Source organism: Phocoena sinus, chromosome 10, assembly GCF_008692025.1.
Source record: "Phocoena sinus isolate mPhoSin1 chromosome 10, mPhoSin1.pri, whole genome shotgun sequence".
Classification (NCBI taxonomy): Eukaryota; Metazoa; Chordata; class Mammalia; order Artiodactyla; family Phocoenidae; genus Phocoena; species Phocoena sinus.
In genome coordinates this window covers 46,391,994-46,416,888 of record NC_045772.1, presented here as the reverse complement: position 1 = coordinate 46,416,888, position 24,895 = coordinate 46,391,994, and the positions used below count along the sequence as shown (strand labels likewise).

At 38.4% G+C, this 24,895-nt stretch overlaps 1 long non-coding RNA gene across 1 annotated transcript in view; it reads right to left on the bottom strand.

Annotated features, from left to right (window-relative positions):
• Window positions 1-1,959: 1,959 nt before the first annotated feature.
• Window positions 1,960-24,895, bottom strand: part of LOC116760317 — a 66,308-nt gene continuing 43,372 nt past the window's right edge. Inside the window, exon 3 of the long non-coding RNA XR_004351699.1 lies at window positions 1,960-2,081. This is a non-coding gene — a long non-coding RNA (uncharacterized LOC116760317). The remainder of the gene's footprint in view (window positions 2,082-24,895) is intronic.

The following is a 24,895-nucleotide window of genomic DNA, read 5'->3' as shown; positions in this document are numbered from 1 at the left end:
AAGGTAAACTAGGAGAATAAGAAGATAGATAATGTAGACTAAGGAAAACAAATGAATTTCCACAGTAACATTCTTTCCATCAGTATTCATAAACTATACTTTAAACTGAGAAAATGTTAGTCCCAGATTCTTTAGCATGGGAATCACTAATCTTAATAATATGGAAAGAGCAATGAAAGCATGGAAATTTCCATAGGAATATCAAATTTTCCTCAATCATATTGATTTATTGAAATGCTTAACAATGGACTTCTAAAATATATTCTTACCACAGGAGACTCCCTAAAGGGAATTACTTAGAGATCAAGGTTATTCATTTTAAGTGAATTTGACAATAATAAACTGTTTAGTAGTTTTATGGTTAACATAGACAATAATTTCCAGAGAATTTTTGGACCCCCAGCTAAGAAGCATAGCCAATTTTTTGAGAAGTCTAAATAATGTGCAATTTCTTCAGTACCTGATGCCAGGGAATCTATTATTTCTCAGTTTAAAGCCTTTGTTGTATCTGCTTTTCATTTAAGCTCAGGAGAAAACATTTTGTTTCTGGAATTGTTTCTTGGAAAAGGGAGTAAGCCATTCAGTGCATTACCAAAACCTAAAGCTTTATTGCCTTCTCTTGCTTCAGCACCATATATTGCTGCCTGAAAATACCCCACACATGTGGTCCTGTCATTTGGCAATAAAAACATCGGATCCAGCAGTGACGAAAGATTCACGTTTGAAGGAAAGCAATGCAAGATAATTTCACTGCTAGCACTTAGAGAGGGTCCAAATAAACTCGACAACACATCCAATATACAAGGTACATTAACAAGGAGAATACTCCGTACCACAGGGCACATTCCAACCAAGCACTTTTCAAAATGAGAAGCTTATGCCAATGAAAGTAATGAGCACTTTCTTACACCGAACCGAAGGGAAATCAGACATCGATGGGAAGGACACTTACTCAGACACTAATCTGCTTTTGATTATTAATGTGTTGCTCCTTCTAAGGCAGATACAGCAACATTCAGAAAGGAAGAAAAAAGACTTCCAAACTTGAATTCTGTTTTTCTCAAATAAATTATCTAAAAGATTATTCATTGTGTGGTTTTTAACTTTTTCTGGTCCTTCTGTTGTTCTTTATATCCTTCTTTTAAGTACTTGCTGAATGCATTTCCATGTGACTCTGTGACATGCTCAGAAAACAGGATAACTCTGGGACCTAAGCAAGGATGAGCACACAAGTTTTACTGAGGCTCAACTTCCCTCATGTTCCGAGGGGAAAAGACATATGATTCAGTTTTATCACCCATATGTAATATAAAGTCTGTACTAAAGCCAAACAGTTGTGGGAAAATATATGTTTTAAATACAATCTCCTGAACTCTACACATTTAATTCCAGTAGTGGTACTAGTATCTTACGTTACAGTTTCACAAAGCACTCATGTATATATTATTTCATTTGATCATCATAGAATCCTCTTAAGTGAATGGAATAATAGTATTCTTATTTTATAAATGAGGAAAATTGAGACTCACAGATTCCATACTAGGGACACATTTTAACACTTAATTCAACATCCCTTCCACTACCCCATGCTACCCCTTTAACTAGAGTAGCATATATTTTCTGAGTGTCTACCATGCACTAGATACTGTGCCAGGGAGCTGTGAATACAGTGGTAAATAAGAAAACCTCAGACCCGGTCCTCAAAAGAATTTTAATAAAAATTATTATTTGATAATTTACACAAAATCAGTTATATAGTAACTAAGGTCATTGAATGGATAGAAAATTTACTGACTAGGCTGGAAAATGTAACACCAGAAAATAATTAAGATTAGAGAAGTTTCTATATAAGTATAATTTGAAACGTATTTACAAGGCTCCATTAATCCCCAAATTTCAGTTTTTTAACACAATATGTTTTTCTCTCATGCATGTAAAGCCAGTCTGTAGACTAAAGAACGTGGGGGAGGGAAGGCAGCTCTGTTCCATGCAGTCATTCATGAGCTGTATTGGCAGAAGTTTAGCTGTCTTCAACAGGGGGCTCCCACGGTTGCCTTGGACGTCGGTATCCAACTGGCTGACTAGGAAAGAGTGGAGAAAATCAAGTGGTTTCTGTGGGTCCAGTTATCCATCTATGTTCCATTGTCCAGAATTGTGTCTCATGCCTAACTTAACTGCAAGAGAGGTTGTAAAATGTAGATCAACTGTGCCCAGGATGAAAAAGAAACTGATTTTCTCAACAGCTATCCATTACCTGTCACAACCAATCTCTAGTTGGGTAACCTAAAAGAAATTATTTAATCTCTACAGTTGCCTCTGAAAAATGGAGATACTGTATCTCATTGCATCCAAAACACCATCTTTTTTTAAGCTGTGCTATTATTTTATGTGCCACTAAGTAAAAGAAAAAAACAGTACCACCAACTAAACTAGATTCGTACATACCATCAATTCCAAAAGACATTCTGACTTAGCGATATTAAAATATGAGGGGAAGGGAGGATGCAATGAATTGAGGAAATATAGTAATAATATCTGCCTCCTTGGATTATTGGAAAATTAAATAAAGCAGTGTACCAAAAAAATAGGTCATGTTGCAGAATCACCACAGAGTTCTAAGTTATTAGCTAAAACAACAGTCACATACAACCAAATCAAACAAAACCTACACAAAAACAAATCTTGGCTTGGAAATACACAGCAGGTATTGAGGCATTCTTGCAACTGTCAAGCAGAGTCACTACAGGGCAAACCCTGAGTGCCATCCACCCCCTTTCCAATCTTTCCTATGACCATTACTCCCTGTTGAACCTCCTAGGCTCAGAGAGAGGAAAGAAAAGCAACAGACAGAAGCAGACAGCAGTTTCCCTTCTTGGAATGTTCCCTGGTATTGATACAGATGTTTCAAAGTCCTTCTTTGAGGCAGAACAATGTAATGACTGAGACATGCTTCTCACGTCAAATGATTCAGATTTGAATTGCAGATCCTCCAAATTAACTAACTTCCCTAAACCTCTGCTCTCCTCATGCATGGTATGGGGATAATGACAGTATACATCTCTGGCTGTTAAATGAGATCATCCGTGTGAAGTCCTTAGCACTGCACACGGCTTATAGTAAGTACTTAATAAGCATAGCAGTTATTTGAACCTATGATTCTTACCCTACCCTCTTGTGCCTTTTGTGAGTCATTACCCATCAGAAACTACACGAGGACCTTGCAAGGAGCCATAAAAAACAAAACCCTATCCTATTTTTCTCCATCAGAAACTACACGAGGACCTTGCAAGGAGCCATAAAAAACAAAACCCTATCCTCATTTTTCTCCACTCCTTCCTGAACCCAGCAACTAGAATAACAGTACTGCTTTCTCTATAGTACTGGGTCCACCATAACTTTATACCCCTACAGCCTTTTCTCAGAACTGCTGGGAAGGAGATCCTATGTTCCTGTATTTTGTCTCATCAGCATCCTAAATCATAACAATATTGCCTCATTCCTCTGACCAAAGTAAAGACCTTGAAAATAACCACTAAGTAAAAAAACACCCTAGAAATTATAGATCAGTCACTATAATTTTTGCTTTTGTTTGTTCGTTTTCCACTTTAAAACCATTACTGACACCATGTATAAACGGAGGATACAAAGAGATCTAGATCTGGATCTAGACATAGATATGATGTCATGCAAGGTCACCACAAAGTTCTAAGTAGTCACTCAACCTAAAAAGATAAAGTCATCCATCAACAAAAATCATGCATATACATGCACATTCTATATGTATAGAGTAATAATATACAACCTAATGATGTAGAATGAAGAAGGAACACAAGGGAATGTAGTTCTGTTGACCAATATCATCCATGTTGATCAGCAGAAACATCATTTCACAGAATACAGTGTAGCAAGATTAGATCATTTCCCTGAGCAAATAAATTCCGTCTCATAATTGTTGATGACATAAGTCATCATAAGTAGTTTACTAACTAGTTTATTAGTGCTTTTATTAGTAACTAACCTCACAAAGAAACTAATCCACCTCTTAATTAATCTAAGGTGTGAATCCTGCTTCAGGTAAGGAAAAGTATTACGTGAAAATCAGGTGATCATTGCTAATTCATATCCATTTTAATGGATCAGTGTTTGATCTTATCTGACGCAACCAATATAATGCTACAAGTAGACAGTCACATCCCCTGGTGAACTATCTGGATATCTTTTCTGCACAGGGAAAATTCACAAAATATTGCTGCCAGTACTTCATTACTAGTGAACCTACTACAGAAGTATTTCTTTAAAACACAGTACTGTTCTATTACAAATATTCTATCTTAATTGTTCTTACTTCATTACTAGTGAACCTACCACAAAAGAAGTATTTCTTTAAAACACAGTACTGTTCTATTACAAGCATTCTATCTCAATTTTTCTGATGATTAAAGGGGATTTTAATTATACAATCAATGAGAAAATAGATAGAAACCATCTGGACATTGTTCTGTTTTCTGCCAAATAATTTTCTTTTGTTTTACATATCAATGACTTAAGCTAACAAAGGAATTTCAGTGCCAGTCATTTGTCCTTGGCAGGGCTGGATCTTTTTTATGTTATGAAAGATCTTTTAAATTTACTGATTGAGAGTCAAATTATCCCACACGGTCAGTGAATTAACCTCAACATTTTCCTACACATAAAACGAAGAACAAAGGGTATTTTTTAATTACTTGATCTTTAAAGCATACAAACTTTAAATCATTTTGTGCTTCAATGTTTTTACTAATCAGGGTGGTCAAAACTCAAAACACTTTCTCTTTTTTGAGATGCTGATGGAAAATGCTTAACCAGTAGGGTACTTAAAAAAAAAAAAGTACTATGGTTTTAAATGAAATAAAAGAATGGAGAAGGACATGGCATGAAAGAAACAGAGAGCCTTCCAAAAGTTATATTGCTATAATACTGGGCGGCCAGTCTGCACGAAGTAAACCTTTAGGAAACTCTAGCAGAGAAGACTCCTGGGGACAGACTGCCCAGGAGTCTAGCTGCAAGTATGAGGACCTAGAGGGGTGGGATAGGGAGGGTGGGAGGGAGACACAAGAGGGAGGAGATATGGGGATATAGGTATATGTATAGCTGATTCACTTCATTATACAGCGGAAACTAACACACCATTGTAAAGCAATTATACTCCAATAAAGATGTTTAAAAAAAAAAAAACAAAGGGGAAGGGAGTAGGGATAAATTAGGAGGTTGGGATTAACAGATACATACTACTATATATAAAATAGATAATCAACAAGGACCTACTGTATAGCACAGGGAACTCTATTTAATACTCTGTAATAACCTATATGGGAAAACAACCTGAAAAAGAATAGATATATGTATGTGTATAACTGAATCACTTTGCTGTACACCTGAAACTGACACAACTTTGCAAATCAACTATACTCCAATATAAAATAAAAAAATTTTTTTTAAAAAGTGAACTACCTGAAAAAGCAAATCAACTATTAGGTCAGAAACTAAAATTCACTTCTGCCATTGCTCCTAGAATGGAAGAAAAAGTGGCATGTTGGCCATGGACTTTGCCACATTTCTCTGGTAAGCACCATGATTTTGACTTTGAAAGGTGAGTTTTGTTTCTTAAATCTACTCTTTGTAGGGAACTGCACAAAATAGAAGGTAGCTCCTTCCATGGAGCAAAGAAGCAATAAGATTTTTTTCAGCATTCTCTAGAAGCATCTCTGTAATAAGCAGGATTTGTTGATTCGATAGGTGGGTATAAAAAACCAGTAGCGTCTGGGACTTGGAAATTTAGTGTCCAAAGAATACTAAAGAATTACATTACCATTTACAGTAGGGAAAAGAAGGAACTGATTTGAAAGTCTGATTCACAGCTATATATTTTAGAGATAATCTGTGGGACTAACACACAAAAGTTTTTCAAAGATATCTTAAACATTTCTTTGGCGGGAAAGGAAAGAACCGGAAATTGTTATAAGATTTATTAAACTGTCAACAGTTCTGAAAGGAAAGAATTTGACCAAGAAACATTTTTCTCCCTTGGACACCTCTTTAAAACAACAACGATGATCTGTTTGGGGTTAGGAAGTACTATGAAAATTCACAGGGAAAAAAAATCAAGGAGAGAAAATTACCTTTTATCTGTTACTAAGCTGACACTAGTTTACTATCCTCATTTTTTGAAAAAATTCACAATTTATTATAGTCAGATGAACTTCTTTGATTGTTATTACTTTCAAGAGGTGATTCTCCAAGGTGATTCTCTTAACTCCATTACTGAAAGTTAGGGGAAGACAGAATTTAATGACTCAGTATGTGAGGTCAAAAAAACTGATCCCAACCTAAAGATAAATTTTTATCGTACTGTAAGGATTTTTGATGAAAAAATTTTAAATTAAATTAGTGAGCTTCCAACAAACATAATGAAATTATTTTGTCTTCACCTTAATATTTATAGATCCTTGATGATTACCAGACTTTAACTTGTATAACTCCCTGTAAATTAAATACAGTGTATTAAAAGGGATGATGTAGGTATTTTTAAATAAAATAAACACATTTTCAAAAAGCTACGTGGTAAGGTGTATTTTAGAGATATCTGCAAAGGGAACACTAGAAGTAGTCATATTGGAAACTGTAAATGGAATGGAGATGATGGGGGCAAAGAGGAGATATAGCAGTGTTGGGGGAGGGCCATGGCCTTTGGCCATAAACTGCTTGGCATTTGAAACATGGCCCTGGCTCTGGCTACCTTTAGCAAGTTACTCTATAAACTTCAGTTTCTTCCTACGTCTTAGAACTGTTTTGAGGATTGTGCGGGAGGAGAAAATTTTCCTCTACCCTTCTAGGTTCTCCTGGCTGGTCTAAGAATTAAATTGACATGAGACAGATTAACAGGAGAAAATTAAACGAAAGTTTAATAACACATATACATGGAAGAGACCCAGGAAAACTGAATAACTCACCAAAATGGCTGAAACCTTCACTTTAAATATCACCTTAGCTAAAGACAACAGAGGATGTTGGGAGTAGTGATTTGGAACTTCGAAGGGGAGGAAAGCAATTGACATGAAGATAGAAAAGCAAATGTTTGGTAAATAAATGTTCGCTGGGCCCTGCAGAGACAGTGGGACACAGGAATTTTAACAAGCAGACTTTGCTATACTCCTCCTTGTCTACTATACCTAGTTCATACTACAGTGAACTATGGTGATACCTCCCTTTCTGGAATGGTCCTCCATTTAAATTCCCTAGGCAGCTAAGGAGGAAGTAAAAAGAAAGACTTCCTGACTCTTCTGTTCCTTAAAAATAATCAATTTAGGGCTTCCCTGGTGGCGCAGTGGTTGGGAGTCCGCCTGCCGATGCAGGGGACACGGGTTCGTGCCCCGGTCCAGGAAGATCCCACATGCCGCGGAGCGGCTGGGCCTGTGAACCATGGCCACTGAGCCTGCGCATCCGGAGCCTGTGCTCCGCAACGGTAGAGGCCACAACAGTGAGAGGCCTGCGTACTGCTAGAAAAAAAAAAAAAAGTCAACTTAATTGAAACCTCAGGCCAAAGAGACACATTTTGGGGTGGCAAATTTTGCTCCCTCACAGGGTTAAATAAGATTGCATATGTTATATGCCTTACATAACATATATAACTATATATGTGCTACATACCACCACAGTACCAGGTACACAAAAGATAGTAAACATGAATGCTCTGTCCCCTAGACTGAAGGAGTGAGGTAGGAGAAGGAAGCAGTGAAGGGACAGTGAAGGATGCAAGTGGATGATGAGCTAACCTGGGACAACAGAGATGCTGTGGTGTGCTGCCGGGGCCCCACTTCCTACGGCCACCAACAGGGTTGCCTGCTGACAGGTCACAGCAGAGTCCCTTTCAGGGACTGGCCTGAATAGAGGTGTCTCTCCCAAAGCCATACCCCGTCCCGGAGGCAGCTGCCTTCAATGGCTGGAGGAAAAGGCATCCAAAGGCTCAACTCAGGACATCCATAAAGTGCCGTCCCAGCTTCAGAGTGCCGGATGGGATCCACCGGGACTCCTGCTGCAAATGCAGCACAGATCATCTTCTCCCACTGCCCAGTACAGCTTCCCTCCTCCCTTTACAGGTGCTGTTCCTGCGAACACTCCCAAATAAATCTCCCGCCTGCAAATTTCCATCTCAGAGTCTATCTCCCTAGGATAAACGGTAATATAAGTGGGGGAGAGGGTGGATTAGTTCAACGTGAAGAAGCAGGGATTTTCTGGGATTATGAATGATTCATATTATAATTATGCTAGATCATTCGCATAGTTTTTCTCTTCAACTACATGTGTGATTATCCCCATTCGACAGATTAAGAGAGGTTAAGTGATTTGCCTAATATCACAGAGCCACCAATTAACTGAAAAACTTTCAGCCCAACTTTATCCATCACTGAAGTCCGGAATCTTTCTACTGCATCATGCTGTCCCCCAACCACATCACTTTATTTATTTATTTTTTTAATATCTTTGTTGGAGTATAATTGCTTTACAATGTTGTGTTAGTTTCTGCTGTACAACAAAGTGAATCAGCTATACATATACATATATCCCCATATCCCCTCCCTCTTGCGTCTCCCTCCCACCCTCCCTATCCCACCCCTCTAGGTGGTCACAAAGCACCGAGCTGATCTCCCTGTGCTATGCGGCTGCTTCCCACTAGCTATTTTACATTTGGTAGTGTATATATGTCCATGCCACTCTCTCACTTCGTCCCAGCTTCCCCTTTCCCCCGCCATGTCCTCAAGTCCAGTCTCTACATCTGCATCTTTATTCCTGCCCTACCACTAGTTTCATCAGTACCGTTTTTTTAGATTCCATATATGTGCGTTAGCATATGGTATTTGCTTTTCTCTTTCTGACTTACTTCACTCTGTATGACAGACTCTAGGTCCATACATCTCATTACAAATAACTCAATTTTGTTCCTTTTTGTGGCTGAGTAATATTCCATTGTATATATGTACCACATCTTCTTTATCCATTCGTCTGTCGATGGACACTTAGGTTGCTTCCATGTCCTGGCTATTGTAAATAGGGCTGCAATGAACATTGGGGTGCATGTATCTTTTTGAACTATGGTTTTCTCAGGGTATATGCCCAGGAGTGGGATTGCTGGGTCATATGGTAGTTCTATTTTTAGTTTTTTAAGGAACCTCCATACTGTTCTCCATAGTGGCTGTATTCGTTTACATTCCTACCAACAGTGCAAGAGGGTTCCCTTTTCTCTAGCCACATCACTCTAAATGAGAGGTGTGTGAGATGCAGTAAGAAGGGTTGAAGGCACAGTGGTTCAGATCAATTTCCCATTCACAAATCCCAACTTTTGTTAACATGGCTCAGCCTCTGTTTTCAATTTCTTGTGCCCTGAGCTTTTGGGTTTTCCTTTAAGGCTGTTTCTCAACCCCAAAAGGCCAGATATTTAGTATATGAATTTTCTCTGTGTGTGTTTCTGTCTTTTTGTCCAAACATCCTATTTTAAAGGAACATCCTATTTTAACATCCTTTAACCTACAATTAAAAGTTAAAATAAAAGAACATGCACTTTAGAGTCTGAGAACTGAATTTTAATCCCAGCCCTGTTATTTACTCGCTATGCAACTCAGAAGAATGGATTCACCTCTTGTAGCCTCTTTTTTACCATCTGTGTACGGGAGTAATAACAGCCATCTCATAGGGTTGTCGTGAGGTTCCCATGAGATAACCCACATTAAGCACATAGCACAGTGGGCATTCTATATATCCTCAATCCAACAATCTCACTCTTTTCTAAAAAACTCCCTGATGATTCTGCACAGTCAGGAAGTGAATAATTTGCCTTCCCAGACTGTGTCACATCTCCTTTACAATATACCTATTCTGACTCACAATACACATACACATTCCAGAAGCGATATCTAGCCTCTCTAGGTCTTTATCATCATGCCTCTTACCCGGGTGCTAGACATAATGTAAAACCCATCTTGAATGGTTAGAACATCTAAGTCACACTCTCTTTTCCTGGGAAGATGAGGGCTCCTCACTTCCCCTTTGTTCAGCCCTGATGCTCAGGACAAAGCATCCCATCACACCCAAAGGATCTGGGTCTTCTGAGGAACAGAAATTATTCCTGCTCAGAAAAATAGGCTGGATTCTCCTGAATTAAATATTTAGAATCCCATATTGAGACTTAAACCCACAAACTCTGATTTCCAGCAAGGGACACACCCCCTCAATCACAATCACTGTTTGGGTAGGGAAATGTTTGCCACATTTTATTTTGGAATTTGAAATACAATAATTAATATCTATTTAACACTTAACTATGTGCCAGACACTCTGCTAAGTGTTTTTCTGCATTGTGTTATTAAGCCTCATGAGAAACCTAGTTAGTTATTATAATAATCCCAATTTTATAAAAGAAGGAAAACAGTGTCAAAGAAAGTATCCTTCCCCCTGATTCTAGGAGGAATGGAAAGCTGGGGCCACCCTAGTTATCAGCTCAACCAGATTGAACAGGGAGCTGAAGGACATAAGAACTAGAGAGAACCACCAATAAGAATAAGCTTATAAGAAGAGGAAGGAGAAAAAAAGAAACCTTTTCATATTTTGAAAGGAAAATCCAAATGGAGCTGGTATTACTAAGAGAGCTCTCTAAAAAGGAACCTGGAGGCCATAGAGGAAGTGTGACTTATGCACGTCTCAGCCTGGATGGAATCTGAATTTTTGAGCACTTATCGTCCTAACGAAGACATCCAGAACATCAGCCAGAAACTCAAGATACTTATCAGACCCTCACCCTAAAATAACTTGTGACAGCCTATTATCAGACCCTTTACCTAAAACAATTCATAACAGCCTATCCCTTAAGGAGAAGTATTTCCTTTCTTGTGTCAGGGTACAGCCTTGTGGTGTTTGCCTTTATAAGCTCCTGACTCTTTCTCTTCCCCGGAACACTCTTTCAGTTTTATCCAAATCTGTGTCTCCCAAATCACAATTCTTAAGACCCCAAATAAAGCTCTTTGTTCTTTGCAGCCTCTATATTGATTATTGTTCAACAGTGCTTATATACATCAGCTTATATTTGCACTTTTCAACTTTCAAGTATTGATTTTACTATGGAGATACTTTCTAGGAAAGTAACTGAGTTTCCCCAAATTCCAGTTCTGTTTTTAGGTAGAAGAAGAAAATGGAGAGAGCTATCCATTTAGTCAATCGGGATGTTTGATTTTGTTAAAAACAAAAACAAAACAAAAAACCTCTGAAGACAAAGCAGAGGCAGGAAGCTAACTTAAAGTGACACAGCAAGGAATTCACTAGGCCAAGATTAAAGGCCAAAGTGCTGAAACCAGATAGTCTGCCTAATTCACCAAGCTTGATCTTTTTAAATAAATTTACTCTGCTGGGATGTTATTCCTTTCTCTCTCTAGGGCTTCTACTGAGTATTGACCAGATTTTTCCTGGGTCAAGTGAAGTCATTTGTTTGAATTGGTCACCCCTATTTACTAAAAATCAGACAATTTATATGTTTCACCAAGTTTGATATCTTAAGTCAAATTATGAACAAGTAAAGCTAATTTAATTGAAGAAAATGAGATCTTGCATTCTTTGATTGCAAGACTGCATGATTGCAAGATTTGCATGATTCAGTGAAGTTGAGTTGTTCATTATCTCACTTTCTCTCCCAACCCAAAGCATTGCATTGAGGTCATTTATCCAAGCCACTTTAAAATCAATTGTTAGGCTTTTTAACATCTTTATTGGAGTATAACTGCTTTACAATGGTGTGTTAGTTTCTGCTGTATAACAAAGTGAATCAGCTATACATATACATATATCCCCATATCTCTTCCCTCTTGCGTCTCCCTCCCTCCCACCCTCCCTATCCCACCCCAGGCATTTTGCATATACAGTAAGCTTAGCCTCTACTCTGTGACATAAGGGAGTCAGGAATATCTTTAGCCCCAATTTCCCAGAGCTGGGAGAAGCCCAGTGTTCCTCCTCTAGTAGAGCAATGCAGTGAAAAGCTAGTCGCTTCCTCTGTACCCTTGCAGGGTTGTCAGGCTTCAACAGATGCATAGTCATAGCAGCATGGTGTTGGTGATGGATTCACCTTCCCAGGCAGACAAGAAATTCAGTAATGTCCACATTCTCCCTGGTGACTCTTCTACTTTACAGCCCAAAATTAGAAGCAGGCTTTCTCCATGTGGTTCAAGGTTACAGGGGCAATACTGGAGATTCTTAAACTAGCAGTTTAGTGATACAGAGGCAGCACTATGCCCCTGTCCCTTAATTTTGTCTTACAAAATGGGAATCTTGATTTTTCCCAACTAAAATATCTTCCAAGGGGATAGTGATCTGACTGTGACATCAGTCACTTGCATTGAGCAGAAAGGCTATCTTAGAAGTGCTAAGACTGGTTGCGGTCTCTTTTCTATCTGCCATTACTCTTCCTCAACACTTCTTCCTCAGTTTAACCTGCAAAGACACTATAAGCCCTTCACTGGAAAGGGATAAGTTATTTGTTCTGCCATGTTGGAAATTTTGCATTGATTAAGTCACACGCTTTCAACCTCTCACCCTTATAAACAGCACCGTTAAAGTGCAGCACAGTTCACTGGCATTGATAGTTAAGTCTGTGTTCATAGTCTTGATGGTAATACCTAGAGGGAAGATAACTGTCCCTTATGAGGATCAATAATATGGTCTTGGACTTGTTAACATGCTGTTATAACTATTTGAGCTAGCCAGGAAAAGATAGTTCTTATCCAATTAAAGACTATTTTAGTACCTATGTACTATATGTATGGCACAGTGATTTTTAAAAAATATATAGCCCCAGTGTTTTTGTGTCTTGTCTTTACTTTCCCCATCCTAGATTTACTGCTTTAGAAAGAACCTAGTCCTGGGTCAGCAAACATTTTCTGAGAAAGTCAGATAGTAAGTATTTTAGGCAAGGACCATACAGACCCTCTGTAACGTGAAAGCAGTCCTGATCAATATGTAAACAAATGAATGTGTCTGTGTCTCAATAAAACTTTATTTACCAAAACAGGTGACAGGCCAGATGTAGCCATAGTTTGAGGATCATGATCTAAACCAAAAGGTTGATGAGGGCAAGAAATGATCTCTTCTTGTGTCCCTAGCACCTAGCACACTGTGGATATTCAAATCTGTTAACTCAATGAATAAAAACAAATTTCAAAGGACCAAGAAGCTATCCTAGATCAATCGTAATAGCAAATGTATAGTGTTTCACACCTGTCAGCGTGGAACAAAGTAACCTGTCAGTAGAGAAACATTTGCTGAATAACTGAAACTCCATTTTATTTCGCACCCATGATTAATCTCTTTTATTCTTTTTTTTTTTTTTTTTGCGCGATACGCGGGCCTCTCACTGTTGTGGCCTCTCCTGTTGTGGAGCACAGGCTCTGGACGCGCAGGCCCAGCGGCCATGGCTCACGGGCCCAGCCGCTCCGCGGCATGTGGGATCCTCCCGGACCGGGGCACGAACCCGTGTCCCCTGCATCAGCAGGCGGACTCTCAACCATTGCGCCACCAGGGAAGCCCTGTCTTTTATTCTTGACTTATGCACTGGATTATCTTTTGGGAATTTATTCTTGGTTCAAAACATCATTAAAAGATGCATTAGGGCTTCCCTGGTGGCACAGTGGTTAAGAATCTGCCTGCCAGTGCAGCAGACACGGGTTCGAGCCCTGGTCTGGGAAGATCCCACGTGCCACAGAGCAACTAAGCCTGTGTGCCACAACTACTGAGCCCGTGCGCCTAGAGCCCGAGCTCCACAACAAGAGAAGCCAACGCAATGAGAAGCCCACGCACCACAACGAAGAGTAGCACCCGCTTGCCAGAACTAGAGAAAGCCTGTGCACAGCAACTAAGACCCAACACAGCCAAAAATAAATAAAAATAATAAATTAATTTTTTAAAAAAAGATGCATTAAACGTGGTCTGTGGCCTTGCATATATTTGCTCTTTTAAAAAGTGCTCCAAGTAGGCTTCCCTGGTGGCGCAGTGGTTTAGAGTCCGCCTGCCGATGCAGAGGATGCGGGTTGGTGCCCCGGTCCAGGAAGATCCCACATGCCGCAGAGCGGCTAGGCCCGTGAGCCATGGCCGCTGAGCCCGCGCGTCCGGAGCTCCGCAACGGGAGAGGCCACAACAGTGAGAGGCCCGCCTACCGCAAAAAAAAAAAAAAGTGCTCCAAGTAGAAACAGACAAATTGAAGAGCTGCTTCTTTTTCGTGTGTTCCCATTCACATGTTGTTTTAATTTTTCAGCTTCATCAGGCAGGTAGGCTGCCATCTGGTTGATTCTTGACAGTTCTCAGTGGTTTTAGCTAAAACTTTGGCAGTTGATTTTTTTTTTTTTTTTTTGTAATGAAGGCAGCCAATGTTTTGACAAAATTCAACCCTCTGTCCCTAGAGAAATTATTCAGTTTTTAAAACTTGTTTTCAGACCAACTTTTCCCAGAAAGGCTTCATATCTTCCTTCTCTTTCAGGAATTCTCTCTTTTTGCAGTCAACTGTCACAGTTGATAGCTTACTGGCTATAAAAATAGTTTTTAACTTTCAGTACAAAATAAACAAGGTGACATTGCAAATAAGTCTTGTGAATCAATAAGCATACTATTTTTTAAGGCATTTGCACAATATCCCCTATCATAAGATGCTCAAGTGGCAAAATAAAGGAAATTAGAATTATAATCACCCAAAATAAATGATTTGTCCTCTGGTTAAATAGAGAAATGTCAGTATTAAGGTCTGTAACAAAAATTCATCATAAGAAGAGACCTGCATAGTTTCTTTTTTTTCTGCTTAGCTTTTTCTTTAATGTTTTTCTTCAAGCTCTATTGAGTTAGGGTTGACAAATAAAACTTGCATATATTTAAGGTCTACAACATGATAATTTGATATACATACACACTGTGAAATGACTACCACTATCAAGCTAATTAACATATCCATCAACTCACACAGTTGCCCTATTTTTGTGTGGTGAGGACCCTTAAGACTTACTCTCAGCAAAATTCATGTATGTAATACATTAGTATTTACTGTAGCCACCACGCTGTACATTAGAGCTCCAGAACTTATTCCTTTTTTTTTTCACGGAAAGGCATTTTATTTTAAATATATTGTAGTAGTGTGTACATGTCAATCCCAAACTCCCAATCTATCCCTCCCCCACCCCAGTCTTCCCCACTGGTAACCATAAGTTCCTTCTCTAAGTCTGTGAGTCTATTTCTGGAGAACTTATTCATCTTATAACTGGAAGTTTGAACACTTGACCAACATCTCCCCATTTCCTCTACCCCCAGCTCCTGGTAACCACTATTCTGCTGTGTCTATGAGTTCAACATTTTTAGGTTCCACTGGCAGAGGCCTATATAGTTTCTCAACCAAAAAAAAAATCTCAATATTCAGGATAGAAAAAATATATACCTGACTTCCATTCCTTTTTCTGATCTATTTTTTCAAAAAAGTCTTACTATAATGTCTTTCTTTTCTCCAAAAAATTGTATCTAGAGGCTTCAGAAAATTAGCACTGGGAAAACCAGCACTGCCCTAAAAAAAAATAAAAAGTTTGTAGCTACCTTATCCTATACTGGAGCCCATATATGCTGGGTTATTGAAATTATCTGGTCAGTCTATAAAGCATACAGAGGACTGGGCCCCACTAAAGGGTCTGGCTGAGGACTCTGTTAGTTTTGATTGGAGTACTCTTCAGATGGTCCTCATGGCATTTCAGATTTGGGAACCCCTGCACCAGAAGACTCTCCCAGCAAGACAGCTGCATCTAGTCCACACTTTAATGATGATTCAAGAGGCCCCAGATTCCTTTTCTCAGCAGTGAGTACATTTTATTTTCACCCTTTTGATCTTCACCAAAAATTAGGTGCCAGCCACAAAATCCTATTTACTCTTACTGTAAGCCCAGCATCTGTCTTAACAACCACAGACCCTCTTTCATTCTGTAGCTATTCCAATCTTTGAAAACAGAGGCTGATGTTCACACACAGAAGTGTACTTTTCATAAAGCCACAAAATAAAGTGACTGTTTCTAGTTCTGACTGAAGAAAAACCATGTGTCAGTTTAAATATCTTCTGCCCTGATTACACACATCAGTATCTGAAAATATTTACAGAACCTAAGTATGGAATACAACGCAACAATGTGAAATTCCACCCATCACACTCGTGAAATTCAGACACACAGCACCAATGATTAAAATAAAGAAGAACGACAACAACAAATATTTGCCGAGTGTCTATATGTGCCAGGCAATGGACAGATAAACAAAAACTTTCATTAAAAAAAATAGCGCTTTAGTGATTTCAGTGCCATGACTGATGAATTCCTTCATTAATATTTCCCAGCAAGTATTTAAGTTTCCCCAAAGAAATGATGTTTCAGCAAAGAAAATTATTTAGATGTGGTAACAATTGGTTTTTCTTTCCTGTATTGCTGAGATTTTAAAGATTTTTTTTTTTTGGCAGATTCAACAAAACTGTTGACTTGGGTTCATAGTGTATATAGCTGATCTTATATTCTTTTGATAGTTTGATCAAGTGTCCAAAAATGATACATTTCTTTTCTCTATGGAAAGTTTAGCATGGGCTCTTATCTTTCAGAGCCTCCAGTCTTAGCTTATGGGAGAATTTATATATTAAGAGAGCTCAGTTAGAAACTTAATGCAACTTTTCTGAAGCGAAGTTAAGGCTGAAACTAAGACAGCAGCAGTAAAAGGGGCAGCGAGGCAGGGGAGAAAAGAAAGAGTATTAAGTGTGTCTCCAGGACTGTTTCTAGTTGGCAACCTGGAAGAATTGTGATACTATATCTCCCAAGATGGGAGATACATAAGGAGCAGCTCTGGTGTGATGCAGAGGGGGAGAAATGATGACATCAATCATAAATACATTGCATGTGCAATGCCCACAGGACCAAGTACTTTCAGGTAAGCTATTGGATTGGTAGAAGAAAATAACACCCCTAGCTGAATTCTCAAGAGTAAGGGCCAAACAAGGTATGTACAATGCCCTAAAGGATTATGTACCAGCTATCTATTTGCCACGAGGATGCTGCACAACATAACAAACAACTACATAATTCAATGGCTTTAAATAATAAGCAACTATTTAGTTCTAGATTCTGCTGGTGATCGAATGGTTCTTCTGGTCCCAGCTAGACTCACTCATGCTTTTGTAGTCAGGTGCCAGCTGTCTTGGCTGGGTTTAAAGTTTTGGCTGTGACAACTGGGCTGACTCAGCACTGCCCAGCATAATCTCTCATCCTCCAACAGGCTCATTCTCAAGACAGTGGCAAGGTTCAGCCAGGGAGCATGAAAGCTTTCACAAGGCCTATTGAGGCCTGGCTCGGAATTGGGCACAGCTTCACCTCTGCACATTCTACCAGCCAGAGCAAGTCAAAGGCCAACTCAGATTCGAGGAGTAGAGAAATAGACTCTACCTTCTAACGGGAAGAAATTCAAAGTCACATGGCAATGGGTACAAATCAGGGAGGGGTAGAAAATTGGGGCCATTTCTGCAATCAATGTATCATAGATCAGAATCAGATTTTTCTGATACAATCTCTTTCCTCACCTTAGGAAAGGAGAATCAGAGGTGTATAGAATTTTAGAGCTGAAAGGGAATTGAGAGATTATTCTCTCAAATCCTTTCATTTACTCTATGTGGAAGCACAAGGAGGTTTGCTCACTTATAATCAAATAGCTAAAGAGTTACAAAGCCAAGATAAAAAGATAGACTTTCTGGATCTGTGCCCTTCCATCGCACCACGCCCTTAGTTCCCTGGAGTGTTCAGACTTTAAATAATGTCGTAGTAGAAATTTTTCATCAGGATGCACTTTTTTTTCAGAACAATATTTGGAAATGTGTAGTGTTTTAATACAAATAGTGAAATCTTCATTTGCAGAAAATATTATGAACACAAAGCAAGTTTTTACAAATGATTCTATCCATCATTAAGAAATATAAACATAATAGTGATTAAATACAATGCCTAAATACTATGGAAAGAAAATTATATAAATGGGTTTATTGTGATTTATAAGTTTGACTCTGTGCCACTTGAATTAATAATTTCTTAAAAGAGTAGAACATAAACCATGCTAATCACTTATTTAAGGTTTCTCAAAACACTTCCTGATCCATAAAAGGTATTCCCATGCTATTTGGTTTTTCCAGGTTTTTCTTCTTTACTAGTAATTAAGGAATTCTTAGTTAAGAGTAAAATGTAAGTTAATAGATGGCTGACTTCTTGTGCATAGAAAACTAACTTAAGAATATAGAATTTTAGTCTTTTCTATTTGAAGCACACTTTACTATATTTCAAAATCAGCTTTGATAAACAGGGCTTGATGTGAATGAAATATGTTTAGAGTAGCTTTTTTTTAAACTAAAAATGTGAAAATGACTAAATAATTAAACAGTAAATTCAGGGAAATGGTTAAATAAATTCTGGATCTTCCATACCAAAAAAAAAATCAAATCAGTGACAAGTGAAAATGCTTTAAAGATAATGTTACAATCAAAAAGAAAGAAAGAGAGAGAGAAAATGTTTACATAGAACACAATTCCAATTTTTAAAATATGTACAATAAAAATACTGAAAAGACCTATAACAAAATATGAAGTGCTTTCTTCCTTTTGGTGAAAACACTCTAAGTGATTTATACTTTTTTCTTTATACTTTTATGTATTTTTAAATCAAATCAAAATAACTAAAAAATTACATTATTTAAAAGGTTAGTAATTGATAAACAAGAAAAGAAACTAAGCCACAAGATTAAAGTGATTGCAGATGTTTAAAATGCAACCTTTTGAAGATAATATATATGAGTAGAATAAATACTAGACAAAACGTTTTAAATGAATATCATATTTTTTAATCATCCTGCATTCACAATGAGTCTTGAAACCATAAAAATAGAATGCACAGTCTAACAATCCCATCTCACAGATAAGAACTTGATTCATGCCCAGAAAGGTTAAGTGACTGATTTATCCAATAATATATAGCCAGTCCACTTTAGAATCAAGACTCACAATATAGCCATCCTCTATTTTATCATTTTACCTCTCTAAAAATACTAAAAAAGTTAATAAATTAAAATGCTGAGATTTAACACATAGTGTAGTACCATGTTTTTCAAATATGTGATTGTCTTGTTCGTCTTCTCTCATTTATGAGTTCATCTCTAGAAAGAGTAGTAGCTGTTTTATCTTAAAACATTCTCACATTTTCAGGTTTGCATATGGGTAAGACTTTTGAAATATTTTAAATTTTTATTATTTTATTATCTTGATCTCATTTCAGATATTTCTGCTCTTGATAACAAATCACAATTTTCTTCAGTGATCTTAGTTTAGGAAGAGAAAGTAATACAGAAAGTAAAAATTGAAACATCTATTCCTTACTTACTAGTAAGTAAAAGCCAGTAAGCACCACAGGCCAAGTCTTGTCATTAGTGAATTTCTAGCCTATTGAGATAAAAAGATGCATATGACATGGTGCCTGATTTCAAAGAGCTTATAGTAGAGTAGAGACAGACAGATACACAAGCAACTAAGCAATACAGGGTTGTAGTTACTATAGAAATGTCTTTGCAAGTTTAAAAGAGGGATTAATTATTTCTACCTTGGGGCATATGAGGTAAGGTTGTCAGGAAATGCTCTGTAAAGTCAAACTTGAGCTGAAAATTCTTCAATAAATTTCAAGTTATTAAAAAAAAAAACTAGCAACCAAGTTTAATGACTTTACCATTCAAATAACTGCCCTATGTATTCAGAAGACAGCAAGAGATATTTCATAGAAGATGGTTTCCCTCAAACAACGTTCAATCATCTTATCTGATATACACAATTTATGAACACATATGCTTATGAATTGAAAAGAATGTGATCAGCCCTAGATTAAGTGTTATGGTAGGTACAGAAATTTTTGAGACACATTGCCAGCCTGCGAAGGACATGCAATATTATTATAGAGTCAGTATATGAACACATGGGAATCAGACAGTGTATTAGTTAGAGGAATACTAGCATATATAATACACACAAATACCAGCAATACTATAACGAATATACCCCAAAATTCCGCTGGCCTAACCCAATAAAAGTCTATTTCATATTCATGTAAGAGTCTATTGTGTACGTTCCTTGTTTGAAGGTGGCTTCCCTCCATTTGATGATTATATAATATCGCTGCATTGGCATATGTTCTGTGTGGCTAAGTAGCCTGTGGGGGGCCTTAAACTGCCACTTGCCCCTCCCTCAAGCACATGCATTAGATAACAGCCCATAGAGTTGCAAGTAGATGTAAGTTCCTGATATGTTCCCCCAGCCAACTTGTGATAAGCGTTCTCACCCACTCTTGGTTTGAACTGACCAATCTGGTCTTAGCCAAGGAATCCCAAACTACTCTACTCAGAGACCCTAATAAAGGCATGAGCCCCAAGCTCTGCTGTCTCTCTTCCTGACTCTTTCTTGGCCTCCCCACAAGGTCCTTGAGGCATACCATGTACCTCCTCCAGGACCTCTGAGTAACAAGCTCTCTATTTCAATTCCCTTGTGGCCTTTTGTTGAATCAGAGCTCATCATCCAACACCCCAGACTCTATGTAACAAAGGTTAATTCTTAAAAATCACAACAACAACGATGCAGTGATACAGGCTCTTTCCACCTTGTTTCTCTGGCACTTGCTGGAAGTCTTGTAGTCCTCTGATGCTAGCTGGCAGATGGGGAAAGATAGAATAAAGAAAGTATGCCACTTCTTAACCTCCTTAGCCCAGAAGTGAAATAACTCACCTTCCCTATTACCCACTGGTGGGAACAATGACATAGCCCCACGGACACCTGGAAGGCTGGCTAGGCAGCTGCTTCCCAGCAACAACTCAACACTAGAGAGGGTGGAGCATAAATCTCTGGTGGACACCTGGCCATTCCTGCCATAGATTTCATTTATGGGAGGGGAATTGGCTTTTTTTTTCCTACCACATTTAAAAAATATCTGATTGCCGATCTCATCTATGATTCTCTCTGAGTGTTAAATAAACTTGGTCTTCACAAATACTTCTCTTCAAATCTTAGATTTCCTACCAAAATGTGTATGCTTTTGAAACTAGAATCTCTTCAAGCCATCAATTCAAATAAATTATGTTTACATTTTGTTTCTTAGAACTACTTCACAGTTGACACCTCCTTGGGTGAAACCATTTTGGCACATGAATAAATTGACACTCTTTGGGGGGCTTATTCATTCATTCAACAAACATTCATGGAACATCTACCATGTTCTAGGACACACAATACTCAGGAAACAAAGACAGGAGAAGATCTCCAGGATGGCTAGAGAGAGAAGCTGAATACTGTAATTAAACTGAGATTCTAGGGAGTAACTAAAACAATATATTTTTAAAAACCTGTTGCAAATTTTTAGATTTGAGGCCCAAAACCAGGAAATTACTTAGACTATCCAACATGGACAAGCAAAAGCTGTGGGACAAAGAGGGGCAGAGGGTGAGGCTGGCCCTGGGAAAGAAAAAGGCAGACTTCACAGTCATTCCAGATGTAGATTTAACAAGATTCTATGATCAAAATGATGACTCAAAGGTATCAAGATGGAAAACTGGGTGGGTGACGGTGCTCTTAATGGAACTAGAGGAGCCCCACAAATGACAGAGTTTTAAAAGAGAATATAAGTTTCATTAGAGTGTGTTGAGTTTGAAATAACTGTAGATATCTATGTAAAAATTCATCTGGATGTGAGGGAAGTTACCCATGCACAAGCAAGTAAATGCAGTCTAAATTCAGGTCTTACTCTATTTTTTGAGTTTTCTTAAATAGTGTGCGGGGAAAAAAAAAGAAAAGGGAAAAAGAAAAGACAAACAAAGGTAGATAATATCATTGTGTCTTTATGATATTAGATTTGGCACGATTTAGGCCTCCTTTTCAGAGGTCTTAACTGCATTTTGCAAATCAACACAATTTTTTTTATGACAAAATCACCTGGCCTGGTCTTAGTTCAAACTCTGAAGCTTCATCAGACATTTTGAAACACTTACCAAAAGCCATACTGTCTTTTAGGAACAACCTACTCTTTAAAACCAAACAAACAAAACAAAGGTGCCAGCTTAAAGCAAACCTGGATTCATTTTAGCTTTGGTATGAAAACTGTAATGCAGGGGTTCTGCTATATTTCATCTCCTGGAATTTTCACTCTGACTTCAACTGTGCATTGTTTTCAGTTATTCAAACCCATATACCAGGATCAAAATTCAAAGTGGGGAAGGAAGTAGCCTATATTAATGACATTTTTTTTTTTTTTTTTTTTTTTTTTTTTTTTTTTGCGGTACGCGGGCCTCTCACTGTTGTGGCCTCTCCCGCTGCAGAGCACAGGCTCCGGACACACAGGCTCAGCGGCCATGGCTCACGGGCCCAGCCGCTCCGCGGCACGTGGGATCTTCCCGGACCGGGGCACGAACCCGTGTCCCCTGCATCGGCAGGCGGACTCTCAACCACTGCGCCACCAGGGAAGCCCCCTAATGACATTTTTTTAAAGAGCATAATTTAAACTTTTCTTAACGTAGGCAGTCACGTTTGCATTGGTTTATTTTGTAATCATTCATAACAGCAATAATCACCCATGTGGAGCTTACAATGTTGGGCACTGTTCTAACGCTTCACACATATTAACTCATGGAAACTTCACAACAGCCCCTGAGGTGAGGACTCTAATAATCACCAGGTTAAAGATGAAGAAACTGAGGCACAGAAAGGTTAAGTAATTTGCAAAGGGTTCCACAGCAGGCAAGTGGCAGAGGTGGAATTTAAAGCCCGGCGGTCTGGCTTTGCAACCCCTTCTCACAACTCTTCTGCTGTATTGTCTGTCCACTTTACAAATAGTATTTCTCTTTTACCATCTCTTGTATTTGAAGATTTGCTCTGAGACCCCTGGGACGTAGGTACAAAACCCTTTCTTCACGTTGTTTGTTCATCCAAACTGCCCTTGCCAACTAATCCAGATGCCAGCCAGTAGTCTCCATGATCCCTTTCCTTTTCCAATCATCTAATTAAAAGAGAGTGACTGCTGAGAGGTAATAGAACTCTGCTGGGGAGGAAGTGTGGAAGATAATGGCGAGCAGGGAAGACTCCACCTCACAGCTGTTCCCTTCCTTCTTTCCTGTAGCGCTAAGGAGTTAATGACTGCCTGTCAGAGCAAGGTAAAGAGGAGAGGAAGGCTGGGCAGTCACCATGCTGGCAGCTTCATGCTAAGAATATATAATTATCACCTTTCACAGAGAGAAATCTGGCTCAGAGTGGATAAATAACTTGCCCATGATAAAGGAGTCAGAATTTAAACCCAGCTCTAACTCCAAAGCCCAGGCATGTTCTTTCCACACTGTGAAGAAGCAAGCTCAGACGGGAGAGGACAATTCCCCTGATGATATCTGTACATTTCACTGGGTCTTAACATTTCTTCTATAAAAATGACAGATTGAGTAATTTTCAACATTGGTTCCTGGGTTGGTATTGTAACCGAAAGTGGGGTCCGGTGGCTCGCCGCTCAAAAGCCCATAAAGAGGCAAGGTTAGTGGAAAGGAAAGTTTGCTTCATTTTGGATGCCAGCAACCAGGGCGGGGCAGAGGGGGGACATCTGTCCAGAGGCCGACTCCCCCCCACTGACAGTCAGTGGGCAAGAGCTGTTATAGGTGGAGGGAGGAGCTACGTGCAGAAACGATAGTCTCTGACAGTCATCTTGAAATTGGTCATCGGTGGTCTGACCAGCGTCATCTTGATTGTTCTAAGGACAGTTAATCTTCAGCTCCGGGTCGGTTTTTTCCCATTTCCTTGAGGCCAATTCTCAGAATTGTGGCATCTTATGACAGTCTGGTCATCACGTAGTTAACTTTTTCCACCTGGTGGGGATTTCAGTGTCTATAAGACAGCTCATAGGATATGGCTCAGAATATTATCTATAGCCCTTGAGAAGGAACTAAAGGTCCTTGATTATGCTTACTGACCAAACTATTATTGTTTTGTCCTGTTTGACTGCTTTTCTTTGCTTCTGCATTTTCTCACTTCTCTGATTAAACTTATTCTTTGGCTAAAGTTTTTCCACAGAAAAAAGGCAGACTGAGGACATGGGGGGCAAGGACCATAGGGTCCTGCTCCGTTTCAGTATTACTACTAAATACTTAGTACGCATTATTGCAATTCATAGCTTGCAAAATATTGAGAAGTGGCTTTATGAAGTAATCTCTAGGGAACATAAAGTAAGCAAAAATTAGGATAGTGATATAGCAATAATAGTCATGTTTTATTAACTGCCTATATTGACCTGGCATTCTTTTTTTTAATTGTCTCTCAATTAAATGAATCTATGTACTTGTTTGACCGATATTTTCATTTCAAATAGTTACTTAAAATTTTAAATACCTATGCTTATTTTCTCCAGATTAATATAAATGGGTCTTTCTAACTCTTTGTTGGAAACACTTCCTAAGAATAAACAAGCAAATAAAAAGCATCAATTTTTAAATTTAGCAAAAGGTCTGCATAGGGTTGTTGTGAAAATAAATGGAATAATATGCTTAAAGAGCATTTAGGTGATGCCTCATGGGTTGTAAACGACCAACAAGTGGTAGAGATTTTTATTAGAAAACACCACAAAATTAAAATATTAAAAAATTCAGAGCTCTACTGACCACCAAATTGATTGCTTCTTAAAATGTTTTCATAATATTTTAACCAATTTAAATTATGTTTTAACTACTTGATGTAAATAGCACACTAACAGTACTTTTCCATTTATTTTTATACATAAAGTAT